Source organism: Ochotona princeps, chromosome 2 (assembly GCF_030435755.1).
Source record: "Ochotona princeps isolate mOchPri1 chromosome 2, mOchPri1.hap1, whole genome shotgun sequence".
NCBI classification, from domain to species: Eukaryota; Metazoa; Chordata; class Mammalia; order Lagomorpha; family Ochotonidae; genus Ochotona; species Ochotona princeps.
In genome coordinates, this window is record NC_080833.1 from 71,890,099 (window position 1) to 71,909,677 (window position 19,579).

Here is a 19,579-nt window from a genome sequence, read left to right on the forward strand (position 1 = left end):
CAGGCCCCAAAATAAATAAATGTTAAAAACAAAAACATGGAGCTGGGTCAGAAGTGGAATAGTTAGGACCTGAGCTAGCACCCATATGGGATGCTGATGTTTCAAGGCAAAAGATTAGCTTGCTGCACCACCTTGCTAGTCTCTATTCTTATTTATTAATCTGGTGCGGGAGATGTACTTGACTTCCAGAGCTGTTGGAGTATATATAAAGTTTTTGAAGCTATTTGACACATAGTATGTAGTTTATTATTTATTCTCTTAATATTCATCCATTGAGTCTTTTTTAGACATTGTAACTATTCTTCATTTTATTGGAGAAGTGTGATGACCAGTCAGTGTCGAGTCAAAAATGATAAGACAACCCAGGACAAACTGGAGAAAGCCAGCTAAGGGAAGGGAAAGCAGCAGAATTGGAGAAAAACAATATTGCAGAAGCCAGGCCAATGTAGTTTTGATAACCCAGGGATTCTGGTTTTCACATTAACATTCAATCATATCGTGAGTATGTTTTTTCCCCATAGTGACACATAGTGCAAGTAGTTTTTTCTGATTACTTAATCTTCTCTTCATCACATTAGTGGCTGATTCTTTGATTTAATAAACTGAATGTTGCTGTGGTGTGGATGTCATTGCTCCCCCAAAAGTTTCATGTGTTGGTATTGAAAGTCTGATCCCCGGGGTGGGACCAGGTGGAGAGTGAGAGACTGGTGCAGTGGTAAGGAATCTGCAAAGTGCAGACAGTGCAATGACTCATCTGGCTCATCCTCCGTTTGCCATCACTAGCATCCTGTATGGATGCTGGTTCATGTACCAGGTGCTCCACATCCAATCCAGCATCTTGTTTGTGATCTAGGAAATCAGCAGAGAATGACCCAAGTCTTTAGGACCCTGCTCCTGTGTGGCAGACCCTGGGAGGCTCCTGGCTTTGGATTGGCTCAGCTCTGGCCATTGCGGCTCATCTTGGGAGTGAACCAGTGGATGAAAGATCTTTCTCATTCTGTAGATCTCTCTGTAGATCTGCCTTCCCAATAAAAATAAATAAGTCTTAAAAAAAAAAAAAAAACAACTTAGAGAATCTGTGGGACATGGCCACAGTCAGTGTGAAGGCCAGGTGCCAGTGTCCAGCTCCACTTTGGAATGCAGCTTCCTGTAAGTATGAGTGCTATAGTATGTGGCAGGCAACATGCAAGTTCTGGTTCTGGTTGGATCCCTGCCACCCACAAGGGAGACCTTGCCTGAATTTCCCAGCTCCTGGCTTCAACATAGCCCAGCCCTAAATGTTGAAACATTTGGGAGTGTGAACCTGTGGATATAAGATATCTCTGTCACAGTCTTTCGTTGCCTATCAAATAAATGAAAAAAAAAGGCTACATATAGTACCAGGTCGGAGAGGGGGGCGGTGTGCCCTCAGAAGGAATGAGGTTGTTCTTGGCAGGACGTTTGTTAGTGTATGTTCTTTCTGGCTTCAGTTCTCACCAGGGGAGCTCTTCCCCATCCTTACGCTGCTGCCATTGTGATGCCACCCACTGTGAGGGCCGCACTAGAGCTGAAGTGATGCCAGCACCAAGCCCTGGAACCACTCCTTCTCCGTAAGGTACTGAGCCTTTGGTGTTTCTATATTAATGAAAAATGAACTCATACAGATGCCTATTATGCACTAGCAACTGTTCTATGTGTTGGGGAGGCAACCATGAGCAAAACAGATAAAAATCTACAGATGCCTAAGGAATTTATATTTAAGTTTGTTTAGGGCAGGGGCGATAGACATTTGACACATTTTATCTAAGTTATTTAGTGCAATAGAAGATGATGAATGATGACGAATGCTAACAGGTAAAGATAAACCCAGGAAGGGGATTCTTTATGGAATGGTAAGGCTTGAAGCAGGGTGCTCAGTGAAGAGGAATTGATTCAGGGCTTATGGAAAGAGAGGGTGTGAGCACAGGGAGCAGCCAACAAACAGCCTCTGATAGGCCCAAGAAATAGATGAACTGCTCTGTGCCAACCTGCAAGTTCATTCTGGCTTTGCTGTGAATCATGTGGGTTTACTTTGAGTCAGACCAGAAGCTACTGGAGGGTGCTGAGCAGCGAAGTGGGATGATCCAATTTATGATTGGAAAAGGAGCACTTTCGCTGTTGTGCTGAGGGAGGTGGAGGAGTGGAGACCATGGAGGGAGCTACTGCAGCAATCCAAGCCCCAGAAGGTTCAGAGCTGGGGCCAGCAGTAAGGGTGCCAAGAACGTTTTAACAGAAGCAAAGGAGCAGTCTTACTGTGTTTTCAAAGGACTGCTCCAGCTGCTACCAGACAGTAGGTTGTAGAGGAAGCAGAGAGACCAGCTGGGGGCTATCACAGCCAACTAGGCTGAGTGTGAGACCAGGACAGGAAGCAGGGGGAACCCTCTTCATTATCACCTTAGATTGTTTCCAAGTTTTCACAGTTATAGGGAAGTTGTCACAAAGTTTGTCATCTACGTGTTAGCCATCCTTAGTCTTTTTGAATGATCATTTCCTTTAATTTCTCAGGAATGGGAGGACAAAGTACAAGGCAGTGTTTTATGGTGTCTGTGTGTGTGTGTGTGTGTGTGTGTGTGTGTGTTTACAGATTCTGTTCAAAGAGACTGTGTTGGGAATGGGCTGTTTCACCACAGCCCTCTCAGCGCTGCTGCAGAAGAGGTCTCAGCCGCCACCAAGGCAAGTGATTTGGAAGCTGCCAGTCTAATGCACCAGTTTTGGTGCTGCCATCTTGAACTTGCTTTTGTATGGTTTTTCTTTTTAAAATAAGACATTTAAAATTCACCAAACTAAAAGGAATAATAGTGAGCCCTCTGCGCTCACTGCCAAGAGTGGACAACTATCAGTGAATTGTCGCTTTTTTGTTGTTGTTAAGATTTGCTTATTTTACTTGGAAGTCAGAGGGAGAGAAAGAGATCTTTCATCTACTGGTTCACTCCTCAAATGGCTGCAATAGCCAGAGCTGGACTGGTCCAAAGCTGGAGGACAGGAGCTTCTGGCTCTCCTACATGGGTACTGAAAACCAAGGTCTTGGGCTGGCCTCTGCTACTTTCCCAGGCACTTTAACAGGGAGCTGGATTCAAAGTAGAGCAATTGAAACTCAGACCATCGACTATATGGGATGCTGGGGCCTTAGGTGCAGGACAAGCTTGCTATGCCTCAGTGCTGGTCCCCTGTTGCAACTTCTGATTACAGAAGTTGATGACAGACATCTCTGGTTCTTGAACCTTTCATGTCCCTTGCCACATGTCTCTTTCCCTGCTCTTGACATAATTTCATTTCTAGTGCCTTGAATCTTCCATTTTCTGTATTCGTTCCTTTTTTTATGTAGTCAACTAGAAAGTGAAGTGTCTGCTCTCAATTAGAAGTGAGAATTGTGGAGTGGGGATCAGGGAGTATGTGAGATCAGGTGAGGAGCTTGGGAATTTTTAAGAGACGAAAGTTTAATATTTTGGGCCCAATGCAATGGCTTAATGGTTAAATCCTCACCTTGCAAGCACTGACATTGTGTGTGGGTGCTGATTCATATCCTGGCAGTTCCACTTCCCATCCAGTTTCCTGCTTACAGCCTAGGAATGCAGTAGAGGATGACCCAAAGTTGGGACCCTGCCCCGCGTGGGAGACCCAGACAAAACTCCCGGCTCCAGCTTGGATCAACTCTGGATGTTGTGGCCATTTGAGGAAAGAAGCAGCAGATGGAAGATCTTTCTCTCTGTCTCCTTATCTCTGTAAAAATCTGATCTTTCTTTTTTTTTTTAAAGATTTGTTTATTTTTATTGCAAAGTCAGATATACAGAGAGGAGGAGAGACAGAGAGAAAGATCTTCCATCCAGTGATTCACTCCTCAAGTGACCACAACGGCCGATACTGCGCTGATCCGAAGCCAGGAGCCAGGAGCTCTTCTGGGTCTCTCACGCAGGTGCAGAGTCTCAAGGCTTTGTGCGGTCCTCGACTGCTTTCCCAGGTCACAAACAGGGAGCTGAATGGGAAGTGGGGCCGTCGGGATTAGAACTGATGCCCATATGGGATCCTGGTGCATTCAAGGTGAGGATTTAGCTGCTATTCCACCACGCCGGGCCCTGATCTGTCTTTCTAATTAAAATAAATGCACTTTTTTTTTTTTTAAAGAAAGAAAGGTAGATGTTTTGTTTTTAAATCAATGCATCAGTGCTCCCAAGGTCATTCACATGGATCAAGGCAGCTGCATCTAAATGCCACATGTGTAATCACAGAGGCAGTCAGTGACTGGCCTGCCTTTTGCAATCCTTGCTTACTTCCTGCATCATATTTTATTCATTGGTAAACTTGTTTTCCTTGCTCTGCAGAATCACAGAGTCAGCTTGTCATGAAAGTTGTGCAAATTTGTAAGTAAGCAGACATACTCATTCTTCTCTTTTTTGGCAGTAATTCTACCTCTTCCCTCTACCCTAACATAGCTTCCACTATCTGCCTCCTTCAAGGGACTATTAGAGTATTTAAAAAAATTACAGGCAAATGGTATTAGAAGATAATTTTATCCGGTGCAAAAAAGGTTAAAATCCATACATAAGGTTTTTTTTTCATAGTGTATATTTTCTATGAAATTTTGAAGTATCCTTACAAAGGCATCTAATAAGTGGTCTGTTCAGGGTGCAGCACAGATGCTGTAAACATACTGCTGCATATCTGGGTGTCTAAAAATGAGAATACTTGGGGGCTGGTGTTGTGGCATAGCTGGTTAAGCCATCATATGTGTTCCAGTTCCATTCTTAGCTGCTCCACTTCCCATCCAGGACCCTGTTAATGCATCTGTTAGAAGCAGTGAAAGATGGCCCAAATGCTTGGAAAGTGAATCAGAGCATCTCTCTCTCTCTCCAAATTAGTAAGTACAACCTTTTTTGTTTGTTTGTTTTAATAAATATAATCTTGAAAAAGTAAGAATAAGGATGCTGGGCATCTGTTAGACATAGGTTACTGTTGGTTTCCTATGGTGTTTTCACAAACTGCCACAATGAGGTGAGTTAAAACAAGAAACGCTAACTGTCTTACAGTTTCAGAGATTGGAAGCCCCACATTGGTAGGACCATCCCTCACTGAAGGCTTTAGGAGCGTATCTTTCCTTGACTCTTCCTGGCTTCTCATGATCACTGGCATTCCTTGGCAGGTGGCTGTGAACTCCTGTGCCTACAACCATCTTCACTCTGCCCTTTCCTGTGTTTCTTCCCATGTTTTTGTGTCCAGATTTTGTTCTCATAAAAGCATCAGTTGTAGGCCAGGCACGGCGGCTCAGTGGATAAATCCTTGCTTTGCACATGCTGGGATCTCATATGGGCCCCGGTTCATGTCCCAGCTGCTCTACTTCCCATCCAGCTACCCATTTGTGGCCTGGGAAGACAGTGGAGAATGGGCCAAACCCTTGGGACCCTGTGATTACAGTGGGGAACCTGGAAGGGACTCCTGGGCTCTGTATTGGCCCAGGTCTGGCAGTTGTGGCCATTTAGGGAGTAAACCAGTAGATAGAGGATTTTCTTCTCCGTCTCTTTCTTTCTATAAATCAGATCTGCTTTCCAAATAAAAACAAATAAATCTTCAAAACAAACAAGAAACAAACAAACAAAAAAACAATCCCACATGAATCATTGAGTCTAGGGCCCTCTCCACATCATCATGACCTCATTTTAACATGATTGTATCTGTAAAGTTATTATTTTCCAGTTCAGTCACATCCTGGGCTCTGGAGGATGTGGAATTAGGGGAGGTGCTGTTTAATCCAATACCATTGGATTCTGATTTTGCTCATTATTGTCTGTGTGGTCTTAGAACAACTTATAAGCTTTCAGTTGGGAGTGGGCATTTGGAGCAGCCGCTTTAGCCACCACTTGGGATGCCCATTTCCCTTATTTAAGTGCCTGGTTTGAGTGCTGCATTCTACTGTCAATCCCATCTATTCTCATGAGCATAGTGTGCATCTAGAGAAGCAGTGGATGAAGCTCACATACTTGTATCTTTGCTGCCCATGTGGAAGATCCAGTTGGAGTTCTGGGTTCCTGGTTTTGGCCTACTCCAGTTCTGGCTGAAGTAAGCCAGCAGATGGAATATGTTTTTCTTTCTCTGTAGCTACTTTCAAATAAAAGACAAATGAAGCAATAAAAAGTTACAAAAAGCATTCAACAAAAATAGCTGTTAGAGGAATGTAGGAGGAGAGAAGAGGAAGCCATTTCAGCTTGATAAAGATCATGTAAAAGGAGGATTTAACCTAGGTGGATGGATTTCAATAGGTAGAGCTTTAATTGCTGCTTTATAATTTATTGCAAACTTCTTGCCAAATACCAGATACTATATTGAGCAACCAATTCTGAGTGATCCCGAATTAAAAAATTTCTATAAATAGTTGGAAGAAAAATGTGACCAGTTCTAAAAAAGATGTTCCTGAGTTTAATGGCAAGCCAATAGGCGGTGAAATTCAAGTATAGAAACACTTTGTGAAAAGTAGTAAATCCTGTCTCCAGGAGTGGTTCCTGGCTGTAGGAGGGTGGGACCAGGAGGGTGCAGGATGGTAGGTACAGGGCAAGTAAAGGTTCTAAGAACACTTGCCAATATAAACTCAAAACTAGTACATTGCTGAGATGGAGGAGAGAGACTGAGAAGGGGGGGCCCTTCCTCTGCCTGCCTTTGGAGGATCGTTCTTTTTGGAGAATTGTTCTTTTTGGAGATTGTTGTTGCAATCCTATGAAGCCAATAATGGCCCCACTACTCAGGGCCTAGTTAGGTCATCTATGGAGCAGGCCCCTGAGGGGTGGCAGCAACATTACGCACTGGAAGCCAATATTCAAGCAAGTAGGGAGGACATCATGGTCTATGTGACTCTCCTAGGTATGCTCTGCTCAGGCCAGTGAAGAATGAAGGGTGGAGCCAAGGAGCCTTCCCTTGGTTCTGTCAGATGGCACCCTGAGAGAGAAGAAAGAATTGCAGATGGCAACGTGTGCTCCTGCTGAGTTCTCTGGGCAGCAGTGAGGGTGGCCGGGAACTGGAAGGGTAACCAATGCAAGTTTTAAAAAGAGGAACTGTGGGCCTGGTGCAATAGCCTAGCGGCTAAAGTCCTCACCTTGCACGTGCTGGGATCCCATATGGGTACCGGTTCTAATCTGAGCAGCCCTGCTTCTCTCAGCTCCCTGCTTGTGGCCTGGGAAGGGAATCAAGGGCAGCCCAAAGCCTTGGGACCCTGTACCAGTGTGGGAGACTTGGAAGAGGTTCCTGGCTCCTGGCTTCAGATTGACGCATCTCCGGCCATTGCAGCCGCTTGGAGAATGAATCAATGGGTGGAGGATCTTCCTTTCTGTATCTCATCCTCCATATATATAATTAGTTAATTTTATTTACAATAGAATTAAATGAATCTTAAAAAAAAAAAAACTAAAAAAGAGGAAGTGGGCCAGGCTTGACGCAGGCCAGACTTCACATGGGCATAATTTCAGGAAGGAATAGTTAAAGGAGGAGCTACCGAGCACCCAGAGAGGAGAGTTGGGTAAGCCACAGACTGCCCATGTGGCTTGCCTCAGAATCAGCCATTTCCCTTCCCTGGAGCTAGGTTAGAATCAGTGGTTCTCAGTCTGGGCTGCTTCTTAGAATGACTTGGGAGTGGGTGTCTGGGTCCCAGCTCAGACCCATTAAAATATTCACTGGAAGTCTAAGCAGTGGTGATTTTGAAAAAGTAACAGTTTGATTTTTAATTAATTTTAAATTAATTTTAATTAATTTTTAATTTAATTGTGTGGATTTAGCCACTAGGCAGTTGTGCTGGGCCCCTAAAATTTATCATTTTTGGGGCCTGGCACAATGGCTCAGTGGCTAAATCCTTGCCTTGCGCATGCCAGGATCTCATATGGGTGCTGGTTCACGTCCCAGCTGCTCCACTTCCCTTCCAGCTCTCTATTTGTGACCTGGGAAAGCAGTCAAAGATGGCCCAAAGCCCTGGGACCCTGCACCCATGTGGGAGACCCGGAAAGAAGTTCCTGGCTCCTAGCTTTGAATTGGCTCAGCTCTGGCCATTGTGGCCACTTGGGGAGTAAACCAGTGGATGGAAAGAAGATATTTATCTCTCCTTTTCTCTGTAAAGTTACCTTTCCAATAAAAAGAAATAAATCTTAAAAAATAAAATTTAAAAATTCATTTAAAAATTTTTTTATTTCATTTGAAAGGGGAAGAGAGTGTGATATGGTCTTAGGCAGATAGTTCAGGGTCATGAGTTTGGACGTCATTCTTTCGCCCAACCTGTGTAATGCTCTTTGCCCATCTGTTCTTCAAAGAGTGCGTACCCATCATTACCTGGGGCTTGAGGGGAGTGTTGTGTTGTTGCGTAAGCACTCCCCCTCTGAAGCCCCGTAAAAGTTGCTCACTCTCTGAGTCATGCACTTTGTCACTTGTGCTCTGCCTCTTATACTCTCGCATACCTGCTTGCTCTCTTACTCTCTTACTTCTCATGGATGGACTCTGAGGACAGAGGTAGCCCCGGAACATGTCCCACGTGTATCGGTATTCCTCATCCTCTATTTACTGCCTGGGTGAGTCAGCAAAGATGTAAATACTAAGATGTTTTGTATTCCTACTTTGTGTGCTTTCAAGAGTTCTAGGAGAGGTTAAGCCTAGCAGAGAATGTGGGCAGAGAAGCCAGGAAAAGGTGAATGTCTGCAGTTTTGTAAGTGTGTCCAGGTTGTTTGCTGCATGTCTCTTAGGATAATTTAAATTGTTGCAGAAGTTGGAACATAGATTTTCAGTTCAATGGACAGATTTCATGGTAATGACCATTTTTTGACTCAGGGTTTCAATTCTGACTGGATTGCCACTGTGATTTTTCATTTGCTAATTTTTGTTGTCACCAGATGAACAGTTGCCTAGCAACTGCAGCTATCAATTAAGAAAGTGAGACTCCAGATGTGCCAGTGGCTCCTAGAGTAGCAGGTGTTTTATTAGCTTTACTAATAAAGACTCTTTCATATAACCCACACTTGTGTCTGGTGTGATCTCCCTTGCTCTCCATAACATGAGAGAAAGAGAGAGAGAGAATGAACTCTGTGTGATGGTTCACTTCCCAAATGCCAACGTCTGCAATAGCCAGGGGTGTTTGAGGCCAGAACTAACAGCTTGGAACCCGATCTGAGCCTCTCACATGGATGGCAGGAACGTATGTGCTGCAGCCACCACCTATCTGCTGTTTCTCAAGGTGTGCATCTGTAGGAAGCTGAAATTGGATGTAGAGCTGGACTTGAACCCATGCAATCCAATATGGATGTGGGCATTCCAAGTTGGATATTAAATGAAGTGCCTGATGTCCACCATTTGTTTATCTTTTTATTGCTGTTCTAAACACAGAATGGGACATAATAGGGATTGAATAAATAGGATGCTTTTTTTTTAAATTGGAAAAGATTTACAGAGAGGAGAGACAGACAGAAGGATTTTCCATCTGCTGGTTTACTCCCCAAATGGCTGCAGTGGCTAGAGCTGAGCCACTCATCTTCTTCCTGGTTCCCCATGTGGGTGCAGGGTCCCAAGACTTTGGGCCACATATATTTCTTTTTCAGGCCACAAGCAGGGAGCTGATGGGAAGTGGAGCAGCTGGGATATGTACCAGCAAATCAGCACCCATATGGGATGTGTGGATTTGAAGGCGGAGGCTTAGCCAGTTGAGCCATCACACCATGCTCTAGAATGTCATTTAAAAAAAAAGATTTATTTATTTTTATTAGAAAGTTAGATATACAGAGGAGAGACAGAGATGAAGATCTTCTGTCCACTGGTTCACTCCCCAAGTAACCTCAACAGCTGAGGCTGAGGCGTACCAAAGCCAGGAGAAATTCTTCTGGATCTCCCACGCAGGTTCGGGGTCCCAAGGCTTTGGACCATCCTCTACTGCTTTCCCAGGCCACATGCAGGGAGCTGGATGGGAAGTGGGGTCACTGGGACACTAACCAGCACCAATATGGTATGGTGGTGCATGCAAGGAGAGGGGTTTAACTGCTAGGCTACCACGCCAGGCCCTAGAATGCCATTTTTAACATGAAGAATGCAATTCTTCATGTCAGTGTAATTTTTCCATTACTTGTGTGGTTCATCTCAGTGGCTGTTTTTATTTCTAGGACACCTCAGGAAGCAGCTAAAGGAGAATTCAGTGCTGTGTACTTCTCCTGACCTTAGTTCTAATCCACGTGAACCAATCTGTCTTTGCCCCTTCCCTATCCTACCTCCCTCGTACCTCATTCCGTGGGTTTAACCTGACTTTGCTTGTGCTTGAGTCATTCCTTTACTGTTTGATATTCAAGTTCAGACAAGTTGTTTCAGGACTCTGTTCCTAATTCCTCACCAGCCCAGGAAAAAAAAAGCTGAGGAGTCAAGACAGACTATTGGGAAACACTAACATTTAAAGAAAAAGACATAGCAACCTCTTATCTTAGTGATTAATTAATAGAAAGGATGTAACCTGCTTAGTGTCTTGCACAAACCACACAGACAATAGTTGTTAACAATGACCACTATTCCACTCTGGTTGAGATTTGCTCTGGTTTTTAACTCACCGTGACTCCTCAAAGCCGCAATGCAGCTTCTTCGTCAGCTGTTTTGCTTGGAGGAAACTCAGCCTCATTCTGCCTCCCGAGAAGCCAGTACCTCGGGGCTGTGCCCACAACCCCTTGACCTACCCTCAGAAATAAAACTCACTCTAGCAAAGGAATAAGTAGTTGAGGGTGTATTTCTGATTAGGCAGGTGTACACCTCATTTGCTCTTCTGCAAAGTTGCTGAATGTAGAAATGGATGAACTTGCAGCACCACAGTTTTCGGGCGGTGAGCTGGTTTCACATGACTTAATCTACTTGGTGTTGGTTCTGCAATCCCAGAACTAAGCACCCATGGCTGTCTGAGTTGCTATCAAAGTCAGGTTTAATCTAACAATTTTATGCACTTCTTATCTTTGCTGATTATTTCTCTCATATGGGTGCAGGGTCCAAAGGCTTTGGGATTGTCCTTGACTGCTTTCCCAGGCCACAAGCAGAAAGCTGGATGGGAAATGGAGAATTTGGAATACAAACTGTTGGCCATATGGAATCCTGACGTATGCAAGATGAGGACTTTAACCACTAGGCTATTGTGCCAGGCCCTGTCTGTTATGTCTTGTGGAGGTTGAAAACGTGGGAAGTATTTAAAGAGTTAATGAAAAATGTATTATGGAAAAAATGAGAATTTCCAATTTCTATTTTAAAAGAATAATCACTTATTTGAGAAAGATGGATAGAAAGAATAAGAGAAAGGGAGAGAGAGGGAGGGAGGAAGGGAGAGAAGTAGGTAAGGATGGAGGGAGGGAGAGAGTGAGAGATAGAGAGAGATTCTAGTCACGAGTTCACTCCCCAATATCAGCAATGGTCAGAAATGAGCCAAGCCTAAAGCCAGGAGCTAAGATACAGGAACTCAATCCATGTCTCCTGTGTAAGTGACAGGGACCCAAGTACCTAAGTCATTATTCTTGCCAACTAGAGTCTGTATTAGCAGGTAGCTGGGGTCAGCAACAGAGCCAAAACTCAAGCTCAGGCATTCTTTTTTTATTATATATATATATTTTATTAATTATTTAGCATTATGTGACAGTTTCATAGGCTCTGGGAGTCCCCCCATACTTCCCCCTCCCCCCCCGGTGGATTCCTCCACCTTGATGCAGTATTACAATTCAAATTCAATCAAGATTCTTTCTTTGCAAACATATACCAAGCGTAGAGTCAAGCTGCTTAATTGTCCAGATGGGTTGAACAGTTTCTTGGGGAGACCATTTCTGGTCTGAAGTTAGAGCTGGTAGAATATCATCACAGTCGATTAAGAGTCCCAGTATAATAACATCAACAGCAATTTGCAATATTATGTAATTGACATGGTTTTGAGTAACCAATATGTTAAAAAAAAAAAACGACAAAAAAACACAAACAAAAAACAGAAACAAAAACAAAACAAAAACAAAAACAAAACAAAACAAAACAAAACAAAAAAACAAGTCCTAACCACTACCTATGATTAGCTCATTGACATTTCACTTTTAGTTTATATATAGGACCGGCTGCTATATACCTTAAAATGGCTATAAGGTACCATTCAAGCTCAGGCATTCTTTTTTTTTTTTTTTTTAAAGATTTATTTTATTTTCAATATAAAGTCAGATACACTGAGAGGAGGAGAAATAGAGAGGAAGTGGAGCTGCCGGGATTAGAACCAGCGGCCATATGGGATCAAGGCAAGGACCTTAGCCACTAGGCCACACTGCCAAGCCCTAGCTCAGGCATTCTTATTGGAGAAGTATCTTTTTGTGTGTATGAACCAGTAGGCCAAATGTCTGAACCCACTTATTTTTCAATTCTGTCTTTCCACAAGCTTTTAAAAAAAAATGCCCTCACATTAGCCTTTATTTAATGAGAGAATGCCTTGAGAAAATATGTTCCTGGAAATTTGCAGCGAAGTTCTTATAGAAAGATTATGGTGGTGCCTAAGAGAATTGGAGGTAGAATATGAGAATATAAATATTCAGGAAGGAAGCTTCTATTTTTATTGGGAGAAAAAAGTGACAAAGTAGTTTGTTAATCAAAGTAGACATTTTGGGGTCAGGCTTCTCCTTGGGATATTTTAGTGTTCACTGACATGAAACTGCTTCCTCCTTTTTGCTGCACACCCATGTGGGGTTGCCTTATGTGTCAGCATTGTTTGGCATCATTGTGAGTCATGTTCTGACTCCATAGAAAGGGTGTTTTCCTGGGGGGTTCATAAGCAGTGTCAGAGTGGAACTGCATCTCAGTTCAACAGGCATTGATGGAAGGTATAGTTACACTGATAGAGATGGCAGGTGGAAACTTGCTCTAACCTTATCCCCCATGCTTGCAAACATTTAAATTTCCTTCAAGAAACTAATTTGTTTGCTTGAAGGACAGAACTGCAGAGGCAGAGAGGTACACACACACACACACACACACACATCTTCCACTTGCTTTTTCACTCCCCAAATGGTTGCAGTGGCTATAGCTGTTCCACTCTGAAGCCAGGAACCAGGAGCTTTCTGCAGGCTTCCCACATGGGTTCTGGGGTTCAAACATTTAGGCTGTGCTCTGCTGCTTTCCCAGGCACAGAACTGGACTGAAAGTGGAGTAACCAGGGCTCAATCTGGCGCCCACATGTAGTGTCAGCACTGTAGGTGTTGCTTAACCCCATATACCATGGCGTCAGTCCAAAATTCTCTCTTCCCCTTACTCTCTTTAAAGTTTTATGTGCTTTTTTTTTTTTAATTTGAAAGGCAGATTTTACAGAGAGAACAGGAGAGACAGGAGGGAGTTCTTCCATCTGCTGGATCATTCCCCAAATGACTGCAGCAGGCAGAGCTGAACTGATCCAAAGTTGTGAGCCAGGAGTTCTGGGTCTCACATGTGGGTCAACATCCCAAGAGCTAGGGCCATCCTCTGCTGCCTACCCAAGCCATAATCAGAGAGCTGTATTGGAAATGGAGCAGCCAGGACATGAATGGCACCAATATGGGATGCTGATGCTAGCGGGGGAGGATTAACTTACTACTCCATTGTGCCAGTAGCCCTGCCCCGCCCCACACATTTTCTGTTAAATATAAAAATTGTGGTGGCTGGCACAATTGTGGTGGCTTGCAGCCTCTCTAGTTTTGGTGACTGGGAACTGTCTTTTGGTCTAAGCATCTGCAAGGCTACTTTGTGTGAAAGCAAGACTGGTCCCTGGTAGTCTTCTGCCCTAGTCTCCTCCTCACCTGGCCATCTCATGATCCTCGTGAGACCGTACACTGGACAGCTCTCTGTGTGAGTGCTGCCACTGCTACTGCTACCAGTATGTAGCAGGAGACTGTAGGACAGCACACTCTTCTCTGCTTTGATACTCGCACCCAAGAAAGAACGGATCTTTTCCTTAGATTGTCACAGTTCAGAACACACCTTACCCTAACTTTTAGCACATATTTACTCCATGATAAAATGACAGAGGGCAAGTGCAACATTGAGAATAATTTAACAGCTAAGAGAAGATATGGTTACCTCTTGAGCTTTCAGGCTTAGAGCTGTCTTGAGAGAATAGAATGTCTTGAACCAATATAGTGATGAGACACCCATGGCCACTGAACATTTTCTACACATTATTTAATTTCTTTATATATATGTGTACATATATATATATGTGTGTGTGTGTGTGTGTGTGTGTTGTAATACATATTACAAAGATGAGGGTATTGCAGATCTATGTGGGCCTCCGATTAGGATGGAAAGTATCAGGGTGAGGGGAAAGATGAGTGAAATAAATGTTTCAGTTTTCCCTCTTGTGTCCATGGTGGGGGTGAGGGGAGAGAATGCACTCCTTCTTGCTGTCACACTACATCAGTGTGTGGGAGTGGAGATGGTCCTTTGATGTTGCCTTTGAGGCTCTGATGTAGGGAAGAATGCTCTTGATTGTTCTGAGAAGTTATTGGCTTTGTTACTCTAGAGGTGAGAAATTCTTTCTAAGGCCTGCTGGCTAGTTGCATGTAGTGGAGCCTGGCCTGGACTGTTGTTTAAACTGTCCTTCTGTCCTTCTTTTTTTTTTTTTTTTTTTTTTAAAGATTTATTATTATTGGAAAGCTGGATATACAGAGAGGAGGAGAGACAGAGAGGAAGATCTTCCATCCGATGTTTCACTCCCCAAGTGAGCCGCAACGGGCCGGTGCACGCCGATCTGAAGCCGGGAACCTGGAACCTCTTCCGGGTCTCCCACGTGGGTGCAGTATCCCAAAGCTTTGGGCCATCCTCAACTGCTTTCCCAGGCCACAAGCAGGGAGCTGGATGGGAAGTGGAGCTGCTGGGATTAGAACTGGCGCCCATATGGGATCCCGGGGCGTTTAAGGCGAGGACTTTAGCCGCTAGGCCACGCCGCCGGGCCCCTGTCCTTCTTTTAATGAGGTACTCAGAGTTATGTGCTAGCTTAGATCAGCTGCATGTCTTTTCTTTTGTGTTCATCTGGATATGCCCTCCATTCTTGCACAATGGTCAGCAGCTAAGGCAACCCAGTCTTATGACATGCACTCTGGAGTCAGACCACATATCTGTGTGATTTTCTCTGAGGTTAGAGCTGGCTCTTGTGTGTACAAAGTGGTATAGGGTCAGGTTCAGCCCACATCCTGCACCAGCAATGCATGTGCCAGTGAGACAATCTGCCTGGTCAGTCCTGCCCCCAGTCCGGCTCTGGTGTGAACTGGCAGTTGCTGTGATTTAGTCCAGCCCAGCCTGCCCCCAAGCCTGGCTCTTGTGCACACTGCATCCAAGTTGGGTGACCTCCAACAACTCCTACGTGGACTGTTCTTAGCCTTGGTTGTATGCTGGGCCAATCCACCGCCAGCTCCAGTTCTCTCACACATCAGTAGGTGCTGTGACCTCTTCTAGGGTGACTCTCTACAAACCTCTCCATTTCATACCCAGCCCCTTGTTCTTTCATGTGCTGACAGGTGCTGTGGGCTAGCTTCGATCAGCCCCCCTGTAGTCCTGGCTCTTCTGTGCACTGGAGGGTGCTGCAGCCTAGTAGGGGTGTCCCCAGAGATCCCCTACCAGGCCTGCCGCCAGTTCTGGTTCTCATGAGTGCTGCTGTATGCTGTGGCCCAGTCCAGTGTGGCCAACGCCCTGTTCCTACATTCATTGGTGGGTGCTGTGGCCTAGCCTGGCCTGGCCAATCACCAGACCTGATTCATGCACATAAGTGAGTACTTGGCTTGACCCAGGGAGGCCCTCCAGATTCCCCCTTTTAAACCATCCTTTTTCATCTCCTACGGTTACCTGTGGGTGTAGTGGCCTGGTGCATGGAAACCATTTTATACATGTCAAAGAAACCCTGTGTGTCTCCCATTCTGATTTGTCCTAGATCCCTTCCCTGGGCAATGTGTGCCCGCTGGCCTTCAGGGTTTGTGGCAGCTGGTGGAAATGGCCATCCTGGCTGGTGTGGCACAGTGTCTGCTCCAGAGAGGTGTACTGTTCTTTACAAATGTATTTACTCACTTGAGACAGAGAGACAGAAACAGGGAGCAAAAGTTCCTGTATGTTGATTCACTCCTTAGATATCCACAATGGCTGCCCTGGGGGAACATAATCCTGTCTCTCATATTAAGTGGCAGGGGACCCCATTACTTGACCTATCACCTTCCTCCTTCCAGGGATTATATAAGCAGGAAGCTGGAGTCAGGAAACAGAGCTGAAAACTGAGCTCAGGCACTCCATGGAGGGATGTGTGAGTTTTAACCAGTGTTTTAACTGCTATGGTAAATGCTTGCTCCCAGATATGAATGCTTACTTATCTCTACAGGTTCATAGTAGTTAGAAAGTCATGTTTGTCCTATTTATTCATTGTGAAGAAAATTTTTTTCATTTGTTTCCGGTTAGTATTTATCCAAGTGTAGCTCAAAAGTTATGACAAGGGCTGACTGTAGCTAGAACCTGTGTTTCATGTGTGTGTGTGTGGTTGTGCATGCCAGTTGGGGGAGGGGTTTAGAGAAAGCCTCCTGTATCTTTCTACAGAAGTGTGTTCTCTCACTAGTTGTGTGATACAGGCTTCCTTGGGACAGTCATTTTGGTTTTTATCAGAATACTGTAAATCTCTTCTCACAAACCCTTCCTTCAGCTATGTATGCTCTGGTATTCTTCACTTGCACCATGAAGACCTTTGTTTCAGATCAGAACACTCAGTATGAGTCATCCATTGCTATAGCGGAAGGATGTTACTCTTGAAGCACAGACTGCAAGGCAAATGTGTAGTGTTTGAGATCAAAAGTTCCTTGGAGCAGGTGCAAGACAGAAACTGCCAGAAGCATAACTGCACAATTGCAGAGACCTTTGCCCTCCTGACTACAGATTCCAAAGGCTGGGGATTAGAAAGAGGGGCACAACCTCAGGGAAAGAGAGCTGCTCACTGTTGGAATGTAGTCTGTAGCCAACAACTCCACAGGCTCGTTCACATCCACCTGTCACATGGGATGTCCTACTTGCTTTGGTGAGCAATAGTTGTTGACTACTGTCACGTGGTCAGTTATCCACTTGTGACATAGGACTGTGTCCAGCCCTTTGTTCTACTCATGTCATGTGAGAATCCCCCTTTCAACAGTGCAGGGTGCTTAAAAGCTCCAAGATAGAAAATGGGTTCACCTGGAAGGTCTTCATAAACTACTCACACAAGATGGGAGCAAATACAACGGGCTCTAGTGCTCTTAACAAATCAGGGTGGATACACACTTGTTTTTACTTCTCAGGTTAGGAATACTAATCCAGGGGAAGCATCATCTCTGTAAGTGTTCATGATTACATTAACTTTTTAGCTAAAGTGTGGTGCAGCAGTTCTCTTTGAAGCTTCCTTGTTTTGTGTCTTCCCTTTCCGTTAGTGCGTTGACTAGCCTTCCTGTAGAGGAACAGTTTACTTAAAGACAAATTCGACTGGAAAACACAACCACATGTTCGAAAGAACTTAGGAGTGATCTCACTCAGTGTTATCTTGTTAACACAGACACCTGAACTAACAATTCAGTAGAGCAACTGAGTGAATCAGTAGTAGTCAAGGAGAGACCATGGGGTGCTACGTGAGTAGCCCTTGTTGGTGCCCCAGGAGAGTCCTATCTGGGGTACATTCATAATGCACCATTCCTGGTTTTGTTGAGGTCATTAGATTCATGGGAATGCATTCCAGAAGTTGTTTTCTTGGGCTGTGAAATTGATGAAAGAGGCAGGTGGCAAGCTGCCCATAGGGTTTCTGTAGCATTTGGCTTCTTAGGTCAATGTAGGTTTAAAAATTTCTCTGTCATTGACCCTTGATCTCTGCTTTAGCTTCACTAACACTGGAAACAAGTGTTTAATGGCCTCAATGACCCAGCCAGTATTTTAAAAGGCAGCCTTTTATATTTTACCCAGTGCAAGGGGGCGATGGCGTAATGACAGAGAACATGAATGGAAAACATGTGGAGATTTGAAAGGAAACCATAATAAACTGCTCCTCTGACATGGTGCCTGGAGAATACCATCTGTCGATTGGGACAAAAATGGCCAGTGTCTCCTGGAACTGACCTCACGTCCCCTTCTCTAAATCCTGCGGGAGCTACCGCACCAATTCAGTATTCCCTCTCTACCCCCCGTCGTGATTGATTAAATAAAGTATGTGGATGACTTAAACTAGACTCATCATATTCTGCCCCATTGGAATTGGGAAATGTCTTCTGCTTCCTTGGGCATCTTATACATAGTGTAGGAAGACAGCAGAGGCATGGAACAGTGGCGTGGTTAGGACCGCTTGTCCCGCGGGAGCTACAGTCTTGCAGCCTCCAGCCCCTGGCTTCCCAGGTTTGGCTCCAGGAACTCCAAAGGTCTTGTGATGGTCACAGGTGTCACTCCCTGTCTTGGGGAAACCCTTCTCTCTTCTTAAGTGCCTGTGGAATCAGTAGGGTAGATTCTTGTTTTTCCAGAGGAAGCTCAGCCTCTCCTTGCCTAAATAGGAGGGCTCTACAACTCTGGATCCCCACATTCATTGGAGGGTTCTTTGCCCCTGAAAAATACATGGCTTGTGACATTTTTCACGTTCCTCAACTGTTCTCTCACTATGGATGTCTTCTGGGCCCTGCACTACACACTGAAATATGAGGTGGGCATATCAGCAAAAGACGAGAGAATGCCTTCACCTTTCCCTATGGAACCTCCTATGCCTCCGCATTTTTTAACATTTTTATTTTCATTTTATTTGGAAGGCATACACACAGTGATAGAGATATGTGGATGGAGAAAGAGAGGGATATCTTCCATCTGCTGATTTACTCTCTGCAGCTGGTGTTGGACCAGTCCAATACCTGGAACCAAGAATTTCATAATAGAACAAAAGGGAAAGGGAGTCTGCCTTCCTCCTTCTTCTTGTTCTCCACTTACTCATTCAATTGTTAGTTGCTGAGTGTCTACCATGTCCCAGGTACTATTTAATATCCTAACCTGCGTTTGGTCACGTTGAAACTATAATGGAGGGAAGTGGATACATACAGTTATGTAAGTAAGCATCCAATTAAAATGATTTCCGACCAGAGACTTATGAAGATGATAAGACAGGGAAGTAAGGTATAGAGTGATTGTGTGTGGAAAACATGTTTATTGTGGATTCTTTAGGAAAGATGTCAAGAAAGGGAGTTCTGAGTGGGTGATGCTGAGTGGATTTGGGGATGAAAGTAAGAAGGAATAGTCCATGGGAGAATGTGTGGAAACAACTTTGTAGATGGATGACACATTTAAGAAATCTAGGGTCTCCCTAGCCTTTCTTTCCTTTGACCTTTCCCCAGATGTAAATTAAGATCCCCTAGGAGTCAGAGGCTGGCTGGAAGAGATCAAAAGAAGAAGAACATGGAGCTTTATTTTTAAAAGGATTTACTTTTTATTTGAAAGGCAGAGAGTGAAGGAGAAACAGAGAGATCTTCCATCCCCAAATGGCTGCAATGGCCAGAGTTGGACTAATCCAAAATCAGGAGCCTAGAGCTCTTTCTGAGTTCTTCATGTGAGTGCCCAAGGACTTGGACCA

At 44.4% G+C, this 19,579-nt stretch overlaps 1 long non-coding RNA gene across 2 annotated transcripts in view; it reads left to right on the forward strand.

Annotated features, from left to right (window-relative positions):
- LOC131478560 (uncharacterized) overlaps positions 1–19,579 on the forward strand; it is a 217,982-nt gene that overhangs the window by 1,273 nt on the left and 197,130 nt on the right. For both annotated transcript variants that reach the window (XR_009244548.1, XR_009244549.1), the window contains exon 2: positions 1,470–1,594. This is a non-coding gene — a long non-coding RNA (uncharacterized LOC131478560). The remainder of the gene's footprint in view (positions 1–1,469; positions 1,595–19,579) is intronic.